Source organism: Camelus ferus, chromosome 20, assembly GCF_009834535.1.
Source record: "Camelus ferus isolate YT-003-E chromosome 20, BCGSAC_Cfer_1.0, whole genome shotgun sequence".
Taxonomy (NCBI): Eukaryota; Metazoa; Chordata; class Mammalia; order Artiodactyla; family Camelidae; genus Camelus; species Camelus ferus.
In genome coordinates, this window is record NC_045715.1 from 24,790,737 (window position 1) to 24,805,681 (window position 14,945).

Below are 14,945 nucleotides of genomic sequence, written 5' to 3' on the forward strand. Positions count from 1 at the left end.
ACACTAGAGGTCATCACTGATGGCAGTTTGATAGTGTTTGTTAAGGCTCTTTCTCTCTCTTCTCCTCCTTTTGGAGGGAAGGAGGCAGTGATTTTCCCAAGAATGGGAACAAAAACCCGGTCACTGTTTTGACTGACAACATAAATGTCCATTTGATTCTAATTCCTTTCAAATATGTTGGTGACAAGGTGCTCTGTCTGGGAAGTCCTGACTCCGTCCACCCTGAATACTTCCACTTTCCCCACTTCTGGCCGTCCTTACAACCTCTTCATGAGGAAGACCAGAGAAGGAGGCTTCTGGGGTTTGATTTCAAGGCAACTAGGAGGCTTACTGCCCTCCAAACACTTCAGGTCACTGATGCTCGAAATTCCACCATTAGAATGTCATACCTTTAATAGAAAACTTCATTTTCCCTGAAAATACAACTCCTTCATGGGAACCGTGACTCCTTTAAGAGTATGGAGTACAAAATGAGTTTAAAATTTCTTTCCTGAGGACAGGGTTTTTTTTTAATTTTTAAAGATATTAATGTTTCTTTTTTTTTTTTTTCCTATTTGTTAAAGTAACACATTTGTTGTAGAAAATGTAGAAAAAAAGAAAAGCATGAATGAGAAAATAAAATTTGCTCATAGAATATTACCCAGAGATAACAAAACTAACATTTTTTTGCAGGAGGCAGGTAATTAGGTTTACTTATTTATTTTTAACAGAGGTGATGCTTTCCCAGGCCTCCTTACATCACAACAGCTGTGGGAGGGAGAGTAGCTTATCCCCATTTTACAGGTGAGGAAACTGATGATGTTCAGAGAGGATCTGAGTCCGCTGGCGGGTCAGGGAGCAGAAATTCAGAGCCAGGTTTGCTGACCCTGCATCCAAGCTGTTCTGATCACACCAAGTGGCCTCCTTTCCCCTCCTCAAAGATGTCCTCACTGTGCTGCAGTGCTGCTGTCACTAGCCCTGTCTGCAGGGGAACTAGCCTTTGTTGATTTTGTGTGTTTCAGCTTGTCTACTCAACTTGGTGTAACGCCTGAGGACTGGATTCGCAAGTTTTTTGGTCCATAGTGCCCAGTGCTTGTGAGGATACAGTAGGTGCTCAATAAGTGCTGACAATTCCAAATACAGTTTTTCAAAATGCAAAGGCTCACATCCCACTACAGAATAGGATTCTAGGCAGCTTTGGAAATTCCCCTGAGTCTGATCACATTCCAGTTTGAAAATCGGATAGAGAGAATGCTTAATCAGCCCCCTCAACTCTCAAAAATACTGCCACGAACCAGGAAATAAGCAAAAATATTTCAATGAGCAACCAAACTGAATCTCATACATTTTATGCACAAAAGATGAAGCATGCCTGTCTTAAAAACACTGCTTGAGCCTCACTCTGCACCTACATACCCTTACTTTATACCTAATTCTAATGAGGTTGGTCACTTGGTTTCTCAGCCCACAGTTTATTAGAAGCATGCATAGAAATAGCTATGAGAAACTGAAAGCTGTTATAAACATCAGTAATCATAATAGTGGCCTTGAGTTATCGAGAAAAGATTAAAGTATGTACAGCAGGAAGATGTACAATCCATTTTAGAAAGATCTAAAGAAAATTGGTGTTTAAAGCAGTGTTTAAACTTACCCTGAAAGCTGACCATGTGCTAAAAAGGAGCCCAGCCCTCCTCTCCAGTATTGCCAGTCCTGCCTACAATGATTGTCTCATCACACTACACTGACAGGGTCCAGTTCTCCAACTCATGTGTTGTAAAGTAGCTAACAGCATAAAGTCTGGAGCCAGGCTCACTGGGTTCAAATCCTGGCTCTGCCACTTCTGAGCTGTATGACCTTAGGCAAGTTACCTAACCTCTCTGTGCTGGTTTCCTCATCTGTCAAATGAAAACAATAACAGAACCTACCTCCGGATCAGTAATAACAGCAGTCTAATTCAACTCTGTGTCCTCACCTGTCTCTTAGCCACTTACTCGTCAAAGTGGGATCCAACAACTGGAATCTGGTTAGGAATGCAGAACATCACACCCAGACCTCTTAACTCAGAATCAGCATCTTAAGATTCTGTGTGCACATCAGAGAGTGAGAAGCCCTCAATGAATACAGTCAAATGGACGAAATTAGGCATTATTGTACACAGAAGTCCCAGGAGCATCACAAAGACAGAGAATGGGAGCAGGAGGCTAGCTCCTAATGAAACAGAGGAACGGGGAACAGAAGAGACAGTGTGGGAGGCTGTGCACTCAGAGAGACTTGGTTCAGCCTCTTTCCCAGATGCATAACCTTGGACCTCAGTACCCTCTTGTGTGAGACGGAGGGACTAGCATCCACCTTTGGAGCTGGGACCAGGATGAGAGATAAGTGCTTGAGGAGCCTGCACAGGGTGGGCTCTCAGGCTGTCATTACTGCAGATTCACAGTCCCTCACCCAAAGACCTGGGGTCAGATGTCTGTGGGTTTTCAGAGCTTTCCAGATTCAGAAAGGTCACATGATGCGGGTGCTGACACTACAGAACACCCAGCAGGGTCTGAGCAGCACCCTTAATTAAACACAGCAAAGCTTTTGCAGCAAAATGTACGAGCAGTAAGAGACATAATAAAGACTTTAAAGAACCTCACATCAGGGCAGACCAGATTTGTGGCCAAATCAGTTTATATCAAACCTATTTTTTAAAAGTCTGGTTTTTAGAGCTTTCGGATTTCAGAATTATAGACAAGGGAGTGTGAGCCTGGATGACAGAGGAGGGGGTCTGCCCTGGGGGGACAGTGGGGAGAGCCAGCTAAGTACAAGAGAGATAAGTACCTGAAGTGCCTGCAAATGGGCGCGCCCTCGGGCTGTCATTATATGTAAAATGATCATAATATGAACAACAACAAAAAAAACCATAATAAGAATTCCAATGTGTGCTGCTTGCCGTGAACATGTTGTCTCCAGCTCTTACAGCAGCCCTCTAAGGTATTAATTACTGTTCCATTTTACAGAAGAGGACACTGAGGCTCCAGTCACCTAAGAAAATCCAGGAGCACACTGTCGGTTCATCTAATGCCAGTGCCTAAGTGTTCATGGGATGACTGAGACTCAGGCAAGAAAGGGACAGGCTGGAGGGCTGAGATCTGAGAGGGCAGGTCTTGCAGCTTCAGAGTTCCTTGGTTCAGACTTGGGCTATGCCCCTCAACCTTCCTGAATCCTTATTATGTCTTGGATGGATCTCTTGTAAACCTCAGGGAGTCAGAGTTTGTCCTCTTATCTACTCTGACAACTTTTATCTTTTAATGGGAGCATTTAGTCCATTTATATTTAATGTAATTATGAATATATTTAGGATTAAATCTACTCTGTACTTTCTATTGGTTTTATCTGTCCTATGTACTTTTTTCTCTCATCTTTTTCCTTTCTTCCTTTTTTTTTTTTTTTTTTTTTTTGCCATTGAATATGTCCTATTAGTTTGGAGGTTATTCCTCTTTCTCTATTTGGCCCTCCTCTCAGTATTTTTTTTAACATTTTTTATTGATTTATAATCATTTTACAATGTTGTGTCAAATTCCAGTGTAGAGCACAATTTTTCAGTTATACATGAACATATATATATTCATTGTCACATTTTTCCTCTCAGTATTTTGAGTGTTATGTGATATATATACGTTCTATACCACTCGTCCGATAGCTTGAGATGATCTTAGCTTTAGAGCTTTGGAGTTAGACAGACCTAGGCTGGAACCTGGCTTTAGCTGGAACTTTTTAGCTGTGTGCTCCTTTTCAGCTGCTTTTCCCTGGATCTCAGGTTCCCTGTGTGTAAAATATGGGTAGAGGGAACCCATCTCCCTGCTTATTGTGACACTTCAGTGAGCTGAGGGATGCCAAGTGCCCTGTCCAGGGCTTGGGACAAAGAAAGGGCTCAATATTCCCCTCTCTTCTCTGGCCTTTGCCTCTCTGCATCCCGGAAAAATTGGCCCCAGATGGAGGCTGCTCAAGAGCCTGGCTGCACAGCTGGCCTTGACCGTAGAAAACCTTCCCAGAAGGAATCCCTCTGGAATAAGATGTTCCCAGGGTGCAGCCAGTCTGCAGCATCATCAGTGGATAGCACTGCCTCAGTCTGGGAAATAGGAGGCTGTTGGGAAATTCTGCTAAAATGGGGGAGGGAGTGGATTGCATTGATCAGTGTCTCCGGGGAGCCCATGGAAGGGGGGAGGGCTCCTCAACAGTGTATGTGTCTGTAATCCGGTCGGTCGGAGAAGGGGAGCTGACAGTAAGCGGCAGCCGCCCATCCTGGGAGGCAGGTGTGTCCTCTTGGAGAGCAGAGCAGTGACTCACCAGACTGCCACGGCTTGTTATAAATATCCCCTGAGACACCTAACTCCCTCGGCCCTGATTCTGTATTAGCACACGTGGCGCTCCATAATCCCATAATTAATTAGGTTTCCTAGGCACCTCGAGACTGGGAGAGGGTGTCCCAACCTGTGAACACAAATATTACAAACTACCTGGCAGGTCCCCTGCCCCAACTGTGAATCGAAAAATAAGTTCTCTTTCTCTCTCTTATCTACTTACTTATTTACAAATTAGCTTTGGGTGAATTTTGAGAAGTGAGGGCTGGTCAAATGTCCCCTGCTTGAATAATTCCAAAATGTCACAGATGGACCAGGTAACCCAAACCCACCTCCCTCTGATTTACTGAACCTGTTTGGGGAAACTGAGGCCCAGACCTTGGAACAAGACGAGGTGGGAACTCAAGGCTCCTGCCTCTCTTTCGCTTCAACTCTCAGAATCTTGGTTTCCTCTCATGTGAACAGAGGTAACAGTAGCTGCTTACTGAATGTAAGAGGTGATGGGGCTGGTGTGTGGGAGCTCAGCACACAGAGGGGCTTAAGTATGGGGTCCCCTCCCCTGGCCCCTTATCCTTGTTCTCTCTTCCCAGATCAGTATCTCCTTCTGCTTCCTTCCATTACACCTGGCAATTGATGGCAGTCTTGATAACATGACTAGAAACTGGATTTTACCCCCAGCGACTCTAGGCTTTAATAATAATAATAGACACCATTTACTGAACACTTACTATGTGCTAGACCTGTTCTTCATACATTCTCTTTTACTCCTTTAAATCTCAGATGTCCAACATTGGAGCCACTGGCCATACACAGCCATTGAGCACTTGAAAAGTGGCTAGTGCAACTGAGGAACTACATTTTTTACTTTAAAGTTTAAAATTTTATTTTTAATTTTAAAATTTATACTCAATTCAGCTATCAGAAAACTTTTAAGTAGGTTTGGAACAACTTGGGTATGTGAATCCACTGTTTCAACTGTAAGTTTTGTAGAAGTCTTAACTACATATGAGACATAAAAATTTAGTGTCTAAATTGAGATGTGCTGTGAGTGTAAAATCCACACTAATTTCAAAAATTTAGTATTTTTTAAATGTCAGATATCTCATTCATAATGTCTTTTATATTGATTAATGCTTATATTACAATATTTTGGATATATTGGGTTAAACAAAATACATTATTAAAATTAATTTAACCAGTTTTTTATTTTTTAAATGTAGCTAGTAGAAAAATTTAAATTACACATGTTTTGGAAAGACTGACAAAATCTCAATAAAGTTGATACTATTGAGCCATTGCTAATTTCTTAGTTTTGGCAAATGTACTTTAGTTATGCAAGATGCTAACTTTTGGGGAAGCTGGGTGAACAGTTTACTGGAACTCTCTGTACAATCTTTGCAACTTTTCTATAAATGTAAAATGTTTCCAAAATGAAAAGTGTAAAATACCCCCTCCCATTACATGTGTAATTACATGATATTTCCACTGGAGAAATAAATAACCGTATTATAGTTCTATCACAGGGCGGAAAGCAGTTCTCTAAGAGATGTTATCCTCATTTCATGGATGAAAAAACCAGTGTTCAGAGGGGTCAAGCAGGAGGATTTTGGACCCTGTCTGTTGGGCTTGAAGCCCTTGAACTTTCTGCTGTACTCCTGGGCTTCTGCTCTAATGACTGGCACCCACTAGAGCTTTCTGAGAATTCCTCCAAGGTCACTAGCATGGCCGTGTGGACCCATGGGGCTGTGGGTGGGAGGAGGCCAGGAGCTGGAGAGCAGAATCAGGGGAATCTGGGTTCCTGGGATAAGAGGACTGTCCAGGTCGGAGCCAGGAAAAGTCTGAGGCCCCAGGACAAAGGGGAGGGGAGACAGCTGACCTAATAGGCTTTACATTTTATTGACCGGCTGTTTTCTTTTATCTCTGCCTTACTTTGGAAAGGCTATCAGGAGCATCTGCTGCTCTCTCAAGAAAAGAACCCGCAAGGCTGCTAATGCCTTAGAGGAGCAGGCCCCAAAGGGGACATATAATGGCCCCACGGGGATAGAGCTGGGGACCTGGGCGCATCCTGGTGTAAGGAAAAGGCAGTGGCAACGCTGCTCCCATCTTGTCTCACTGCATCTCCCTCCTTTCTCATCTCAAACAAGAGTATTCTCCACCTAATGTAGAAGACCTGCCTCCTGATCTGCAGCCCCAAAGCTCGGTCACCACGAGCCGAGGCAATCCCCTTTCCTGTCCATTTCTGCTTTGCAAGGGGGCCTGAAGCTGCCCTCTACTCCCCATCCTGGCAGGCCTCCAAGACACAGCCCTAGGCCTCCCGAGGGCAAGAGCACCATGCGTGGAGCGCAGAGCCCCTGCCTCTCCTCTGGGCCTGCCCCCCTCAGCCTGGGAGGCCTCAGGGGGCCCCGCTCTCCTAACAATAAGGGGGCTACTCTGCTGGGCTCTCTGGGGGGGCCCAGGGTCAGCCCGGCCCGCAGTGCACTGTCTGTGGCCAGTTGCCCACCACCTTCCCAAGTCCAGATGCCTCGGAGCACGCCGGGCGGCCCTGTCCTGATGTGCCCCTTCCCCTCTGCTGCCCTGCCTTGCACTCCGCCGCGCGGCGGCCAGATGTGCCGGCTTTGGTGCTGGCGGCCCCTAACGAGGTCCAGATGTGCAACCTGGCCTGGGCCGGCGGCGGCGGCGGCGGCTACCAAAGGAGAGGGAGGCCCTGGGAGGGAGGAGCCGGCTGCAGCTGGATCCGCAGTGCTGGAGAAGGAATGCGCTGGGAAGGATTCCCGCTGGAAAGCGAGCTCGGGGTGGCTCTGCCTAAATAAGGCCCTGGCCTCTCTGCGAGCTGCAGGCCCAGCTCCTCCAGGTGCAGCCGCGCCGCGCATCCGCCTTTAGCTGTCCTTCCGATTTCTTAACAATTTCTTTCTTTTTTTAACTAATTATAAAAGTTTACACAGCAATGAAAGGCAGTTCAGAAAACCCAAATAAGCTAAAAGTTGAAAACAAAGATGGAAATAAAAATCACCTATACTCTCACTACCCCAGCCACTGTTAAAGTTCTGGGATGTGTCCTGCTAGAACTTTTTTCAAATGCAAATATCCACATAGGTTGATTTGTGGGTTTGAATCCTGCTGCAGAGACTATCAGAACCTGAGTTTTTCACTCAGCTCTTCCCACAGGAGTCTGCTATAACCAGTGTTTCCCAAACTGGTCTCGCAGAGCAGCAGGGCCATTTTGCTATTAATAAGGGGGCCTTCTTTCCCCAACTGTTTGGGATGTATTGGCTTACACTAACATAAATGGGATTCTTTCCTCAGAGTCTTTAATTTACTAGTGTGTGTTCTGAATCATCAAGAGGAGGCTGGCATTTCCTAACCACATTTCACCATGAAATCCCTTGAGGGGGCCTCTTGGGGCTTGGATCTGGGGAGCATCATGTAGGAAATGCTGTCCTGCGACATTCTTCGTCATGGCTGCATAGAAGCCAGCTGCATGTGGACACCATCGTTTATTTCAGCATCCCTCAATGGGTGGACCTTATGGTTGCTGTCAAATTATTGCTATTACAAATAACTCTGTGATGACCATCTTTGTAGGTCTCCCTTTGTTGTACAGAAACATTCCAGAAGGTAGGACTGTTGCCCTTGCGAAAGACCCTTTTTTTTTTTAATTTTTAAAATTCCTTTTTTGTTTGTTTTTTGGAGGGAGGTAATTATTAGGTTTGTTTGTTTGTTTGTTTGTTTGTTTGTTTATAAATGGCCCCACAGGCCCCATAGGCGGGGAAAAGGTCTTACTCATCTTTGCATCTTCTGTGCTGGGCACAAAGTACATGCCACACAGTATCGTATCCTAAACTCAAGACATAACCCCAGCCCAGGGAGAAACTCTCCTGGGCTCCGCCCACACAATGCACATGGTGAGGGGAGAGGGGGTGGTCTGTGTGTATTGTCTTCTTGGCTCCCCTCATGCTCACCCTGATCCCAGCTCTGACTTGTCCTGCCCACTCCTTCTCCACATCTTAACCTCTCTCTGTTTGCCCCATCTCCCTTCATAGTCACTGAAAGTGTGTCATCAGAGATTCAGTTCCTTAGATTCCCAGGTCCACAGCTGAGGGGCTCTAACTAAGCACTGCTTTGATCCTCAAGGGTACCTTCTAACTGGGCTCTTAGCCTTGTTTGTGTAGATTTCTTTTGAAAATCTAAGGGATCCCATAAAAATGCCTCAATACATATGTGCACAGCAAAAATGTGCCTTTGGTGTCAGGAGCTCCTGGGTGGAGCCTCCCACAGCCCTGGCCAAGAAAGTTTGTTCCTGGTGGACCCAACTCAGCTCACACTTCCATGGGGGGCGGGGTGGGGGGCTGCTTTCTGGAACCTTCTAGCAGCTCTGGAGCCAATGCTACCCAGTATGCTTGCCTCCCACAGCGCTTGATGGCTTGTTGGGAACTGACAGGTCCACTATCCCTTCTTATGTTTCAAAACCCCTAAACCTCTGAAAACAATTATAAAACCATTTTTATCATAAGGCATTTGACTGCAAAGCCTGACCTGATGTGAACTCATTTGACTGCAAAAAGGACCTCAACTAAGGTGGGGCTATTTACAGCCTTTATTTACACTACTTAGTGTGTGAATAGTCGTAGACTTTGCTCAGAAATGTTTATATGTTTACCAGGTGCTGCCCCAGACCCTGCTGGGGGTATTTTATAATATATACAGTGTAAGTGACCTCACCATGCCACCTTTCTAAACTAGGAAAAATCCTGAATTCTGAAACCTACCTAACCCCAGTGGTTTTAGGCCAAGGGTTGTGTATCTGTATTTATAAAATTTCTCCTAAAGAAGTTCATGGACTTACAAGTGAAAGGAGTTAACCACAGAGCACATGTACTGTATGACCCCATTTATATGAAGTTCAAAGAACAGGCTAAACTGACACCCTAGAAATCAGAATAGTAATTACCTCTGGGGAGGGCAATTGACCAGGAGGGAGAATGAAGGAACCTTCTAGGGTGCTGGAAATGTTCTGTATTCTGATCTGCGTGGTTACAAAGGTACATACATATGTAGAAATTCACCAAGCTGTACCTTAAAGATTAGTACACTTTGCTGTAAGTCTGTTATACCTCAAAATAAAAGTAAAAGTAAAATATATGGGAATATATTATCTCAAATTAAGCAATAAGAAGCTGCTTGCCTTGGCACCCCATCCCACCCTGTGATGTCTTTGAACTTTCCAACAAAGCTTAAAATCATCTTAATATATATTTGGCTTGTCTTAATCCCAAGAAATGAGTTTAACACAAAAGTCAAACTGAGTGAATGTTTTTAAAACTCTGATTTGCCGTCAAAAAGAATCCATCCCTAAAAGATAGCTTTGCTTTGAAAGTACTGCAGGAAAAAACTCAGGGCCTGGCTGCCTTTGGCGAGAGCCTTCCACTCACATCACCCACCGAGAAGGACATTTCCCCACCCTGCCGCCTCTGAGACTGCTGCTCGAAACACAGTAGCAGCACAGTGAGCACGGATCCAGGCTGGCATCCTACCCATGGTGCTGCAAGTCAAAACTTGCACCCAGCCAACAATATCCTTTAATTGCTTCTGATTAGCTGGAATTTGGAATTTGTATCCGAGAACAGAAGGGCACAGGGGACTCCTTGATTAAACAAGTCAGATAAGCACATATTGCTAAGAGGAACAGAGATCTCCTTTCCCGTAGCTCTCATTGCTCAACATTTGACTGCTCACAGCCTTGTCCTTTGACACTCACTCCCACGACATCCCCACCTCCGCCTTCCCTCCCACTTACTCTCTGAGCCCCGGAGCTCAGCCCACTGGGGCCTCCTCTCTCCTACTTCACGAGTGACCCAGTTCAGCCCACACACCAACCTTCCCATCTCCAGCCAGAGGACACTGGACTCGTGGCCTCAGGCTGTCTTCAGCTGCCTCACATCCTTTTAGGAACCAGTCAGGATATAAACAAACAAAGCGACCTACTTGGGCTTTTTCCTCACCCTTCTAGAGCACTAGAGCTACCCAGTGGCAGAGTCTGCGCTGATGGGAACGTTCTCTCTGTTTTGTCCAGTGTAGTAGCCACTAGCTGCAGGTGGCTGTTGAATACTCCGTGTGGCTGACTGTGACTTAGGAACTGAATTTTTAATTTTTTTAAATTTAAATTTAAATACTGCATGTGGCTGGCGGCTACCGTATTGGTCAGCACAGCTCTAGAGAGAGGGAGGGGCTGGGAGTCCAACACTCCTTTAACCCAGCCCGGTGGTCTGCTCTTTGAATATACCCAGCCCTCGTCTCTCTAGCTTCCAAGTCTGTCTTCTTTCAGAATAACTGGGAGCATTTGTTGAGTCCCAACATTGTGTCAGGGACTCAACAAATGCTTATTTTGCAAAAGTAACCCAGATATACTAGGTCACCTCAAGTCCTAGGACAGACTTCAAAAGAAGCTCAGGATTCCAATTTGAAAATTAACACAGTGGGTCTTTCCTGAAAACTCTCAAGGAAGCGCCACGGGCAAAGTGTATCAACAAAACAGAGGGCCTTCTTATCTCCCCAAGTCCTACTCCTTAGCCCAGAGGCTCTGCCTCTCTCCTCCCACAGCCCAAGCCAGTAATGGTTCTTTTGGCCTCTTCTTCTCCCCTCCTCCTTCATTCTTTAAATAAATTGACCCACTGTGGGCTTTATTCTGTCTCACCTCACCCAAAACAGCACCCCAACAGGCCAGCCTTCCTCTTTGGCAGATGGGAGAAGACAAAAGTGACAAACACTTAGCATGGACCTTTCTCCCTTTATCCTTGTTACACAAGGTTACTATTATCCCCAGTTTACAGAGATCACAGGTGTGGAAACTGAGGCTCAAAACAGTTAAGGGCACATTGACCCTGAATGTAGGAACTGCAATGCAAACCCAGAGTTGTAAGAATCCTAGACAATGAGGGGTTTTTCTCCTCAAGATTTACCCACCCAGTGTGCTATGCCATCTGGCCCCAACTCATTACTAGTGGCTGAGCGGCAAACCCACCTGCATTAAATTCATGTGCTAGCCATAGCATCTCTGGGCTACCCCGCCCCCAGAAAATTGTTCATTTTAACCAGGAGACAAAGGCTTGACTCCAAGGAGTGACTCAATGAGGATTCCAAAGCCCAATTTCTCAGTCTGGACTTCATGGCTCACTAGGGCACGTCAACCTGCTCTCCAGGCTCCTCCTGGCTCTGACAAGGCCGACTTGCTCTCCAGCTCATCCAGACTCGGCTGTGCGTCCAGCCCAGGGGCCAGGCCTTCCCCACCACTGAACGGCCTGCTGCTCCACTTTTTTTTTTAAATTGTGGTAAAACATACATAAAATTTCCCATTTTAACCACTTTCGGGTGAACAGTTCTATGGCATTAAGTACATTCACATTGTTGTGCAACCATCATTACCATCCATCTCCAGAACTTTCTTATTTTCTCAACTCAAACTGTAGCCATAAAACAATAGCTCTTTATTTTCCTCTCCCCAGACCCTAGCAACCAACCATTTCACTTGTTTTGGGATTGAATGGCTAGGTCATATGAAAGATATCTGTCCAACTTTTTAAGAAACTGTCAACTCTTTCTCAAAGTTGTACCATTTTACATTCTCACCAGTTGGAGAGTTTCCATTGCTACACATCCTTACCAGTACCTAGTACAGTGGATCTTTTAAATTTTGCCATTCTAATAAGTATGTAGTGATCACACATCACTTTTTAAAGGGTCATATTATAAACCAAAAAAATCTATGGGAGAAAACACCGGAAGGAGAAGGATCTGGAACCAGGACCCATGGGGAACTGAAGTTATTTGATTTGGAGAAAGATCTGGAAGAGGGATTAAATTTCTAAGTTGTTTTAGGAGATGCACTAGAGTCAGAGGGAAAAGCCACTTGGAGATAGACTGTGCTTCATCCAATGACCTTCTGATACAGCCTCTCAAAGGCAGAATGGGCTTTTGTGGAAGTGAGCTCTCTGTCATTAGAGGTGTTCAAGGAGCAGAATGTAGAGAAGTCCCCTCTCAGGGATGGTCAATTCAATTCTATTCACTTCCACTGAGCACCTACTAGACATTGTGATGGGACATGGGACGAGAGGACACCAAGGCAAATGTTACCATGCCTTTCCCTTAATGATGCCATGTGATTAGGATTTTGGCAAAGGTACTGCCAGAGTGATGGGAGAAGGAGGTGGAGTTCCTAGCAGAGGTGACGTGACTGGGGCCTCAGAAGGGCAGTAGGATTCTGTGGAAGAATTCCTAAGCTGGGTGGGAGCTTAGAACAAAATGACCTTTCAGGTTCCAAGATTCTAAAACTACATTAAAAAAAAAATGCTCGAAAAGTCCATTGGGGGCGTCTGGCAACATAAATTAAGGTCCATCCTTAGAGTAGAATAACGTTCAGCTGAAATATAGACTAAGATGTTCTTTACATATTGATATAGAATGATCTCCAAGATATATTAAGTAAGTAAAAGCAAGGTCTAGACACTGTATGGTGGGCTACCACTTGAATTTTTAAAAGGGATCTGGTGAGTAAGGACACACACACCAGCTTTTATTGCATAATATTTCATATCTCTAGCCTAGGAACAGAGGTTGCCTTTGGGGGGAGGTGGCTGGGACATAGGCATGGGAAAGAAGCTGACATACCCTTCTGTACCATAGATTTTTAACTGTGTAAGTGAATTGCCTATTAAAAATAAAGTTGAAATTAAACCAAAATCATCAATGGCAACTGCCTCTTTCAGCATATTTTCCTAGAGCGCCTTTCTTAGCCTTTTCCTCCGTGTCCACCCTCCTCCACTGAACAGGTCTATAGAATTGTCTTCCCCTGGGAAGAGGCCTCCTCAGGGAGCTTCTGTTTCCTTCATTCCTTCCTACGTCCTCAAGGCATGCAGCATCTAAACCAATGCTTCCCAAACATTAATGTGCATACAGGTCAACTTGGTATCTTATCAAAATTCAGATTTTGATTCAGTAGCCTAGGGTGGGTCCTGAAATGCTGCATTTCTAACCAGCAACCAGGTGAGGCCAGTGCTGCTAGTCACAGACCATATGCTGAGTAGGGAGGGTCTAGAGCCCTGTGTCCATGGGGAAGCATCTGTGGAGGGACTGTGACAGTGGAGATTCGGACAGACGATGACGTAAGTCCATCCCCAGCCTGATCTGAGCCTCTCAGCACAGCCAACAGACTGGGCACAGCTGACCAGTGCCCCTGGTTTGCACTCCTACCTATTGTGGCTTTGGCTGGAGCACGACTGACACCACCCCCCGGTTGCCTCCACTGACAGGAGACCCAGACGGCGGTTGGGACAAAGTGGCAGCACAGCGAGGGCTGGAAAGGACGACGCGCTGGGTGACAGCACTGTGCATGTACAAGGCCAGCTGGCCCAGACCTCACCAGCCAGAGAAACACTTCTCTTATTTCTGATGGGCTTATGGTGGCTACGGGCCACCCCCCTCTCACGCCCTCCCTGCAAATTCAGAAGCCAAACCAAACCTCCTACAGAAAATGAAACCAGACAGCGTTTGGCAGTCTTTCTCCCTGGGTGAAAAGCAGGTGTCTTGAATCCAGGTGTGGTGGGACCACCTGCTCTGGCAGAAAGCTGATGGCCCTACGGCGGAGGTCTCCTCACTCACCCAGGATGGGAACTGACCTGCGAACGTGGAAGTCAAGCTGCTAACCGCCCCCACCACACCCGTTGCCCCAGGGGATAGGGTAGTTTTCCAGGCCACACACATGGGTTTCCCTGATGAAGCATTTTTTTCTGTATGACAAAACCCTGTTCTTGGCCAGTGCCAGAGAGAAACAAGAGTGGAGTGAGTTCTGGGGGGAAACCAACAGGCACGTCCCCTCAGGGCTGGCATTGCCCTCAGCTGGAGCAGCTCCCCTTACCACCGGTGGCCCCTGGAGGAGTGCCAGGAAAAGGCACCCCTTCCCCTACAGCATCCCTGCTCACCTGTGACCATGCTTGAAATTGCACCAGGTACACTCATTCTTTGGGGATGAGAAATTGCATCTCTTAAAATGCTCCCACTCACAGGAGAGGTAATACATTAAGCTATTATCAGTTATCTACACCTTATTGTGAATTAGTTGATCAGCCCTGGAATGTTATACCTGGAATGGGCCTGGTCCAACCCTTCTTTTCACAAGTGAGGAAAACTGAAGCCCCGGAGTGGAGGGGACTGGCTCAAGTTCAGGCAGCAAGGTGGTGGTAAAGTCAAGGGCAGGAAGAGGCATAAGGGCTAGATTGAAAACAGGTGACTGGGGCGATGAGGAAAACCCAATATAACGGAGGGGAGAAGGGGGCATCTTAAAGCTTGCACTTCAGAGACTCAGAGTTAAACTCAAGTTTTTCCCCCAAGAACAGGTAGGAGGCATAGCCAGAAGCAGCTCCCCAGCCTGCCCCACCCTGGAGCATAAAATGTCTTTGAAGTCTCCTGTTTTATCTGAAAGTTCATTCAAATGCAACATTCTACTCCAAAATACATTCTGGTTTGTTTTCACATTAAAATAATAGTGAGATTTACTTAGTGAGACACCATTTCCACTTACCAGTAGATTGAGATCAAAGTTTTTGTTTCTGGGGAGGGGACTCAGATGGTCGG

General features: G+C 45.8%; 1 protein-coding gene across 5 annotated transcripts in view; it reads left to right on the plus strand.

Annotated features, from left to right (window-relative positions):
• FGD2 (FYVE, RhoGEF and PH domain containing 2) overlaps window positions 1-14,945 on the plus strand; it is a 106,011-nt gene that overhangs the window by 62,895 nt on the left and 28,171 nt on the right. The window lies entirely within an intron of this gene.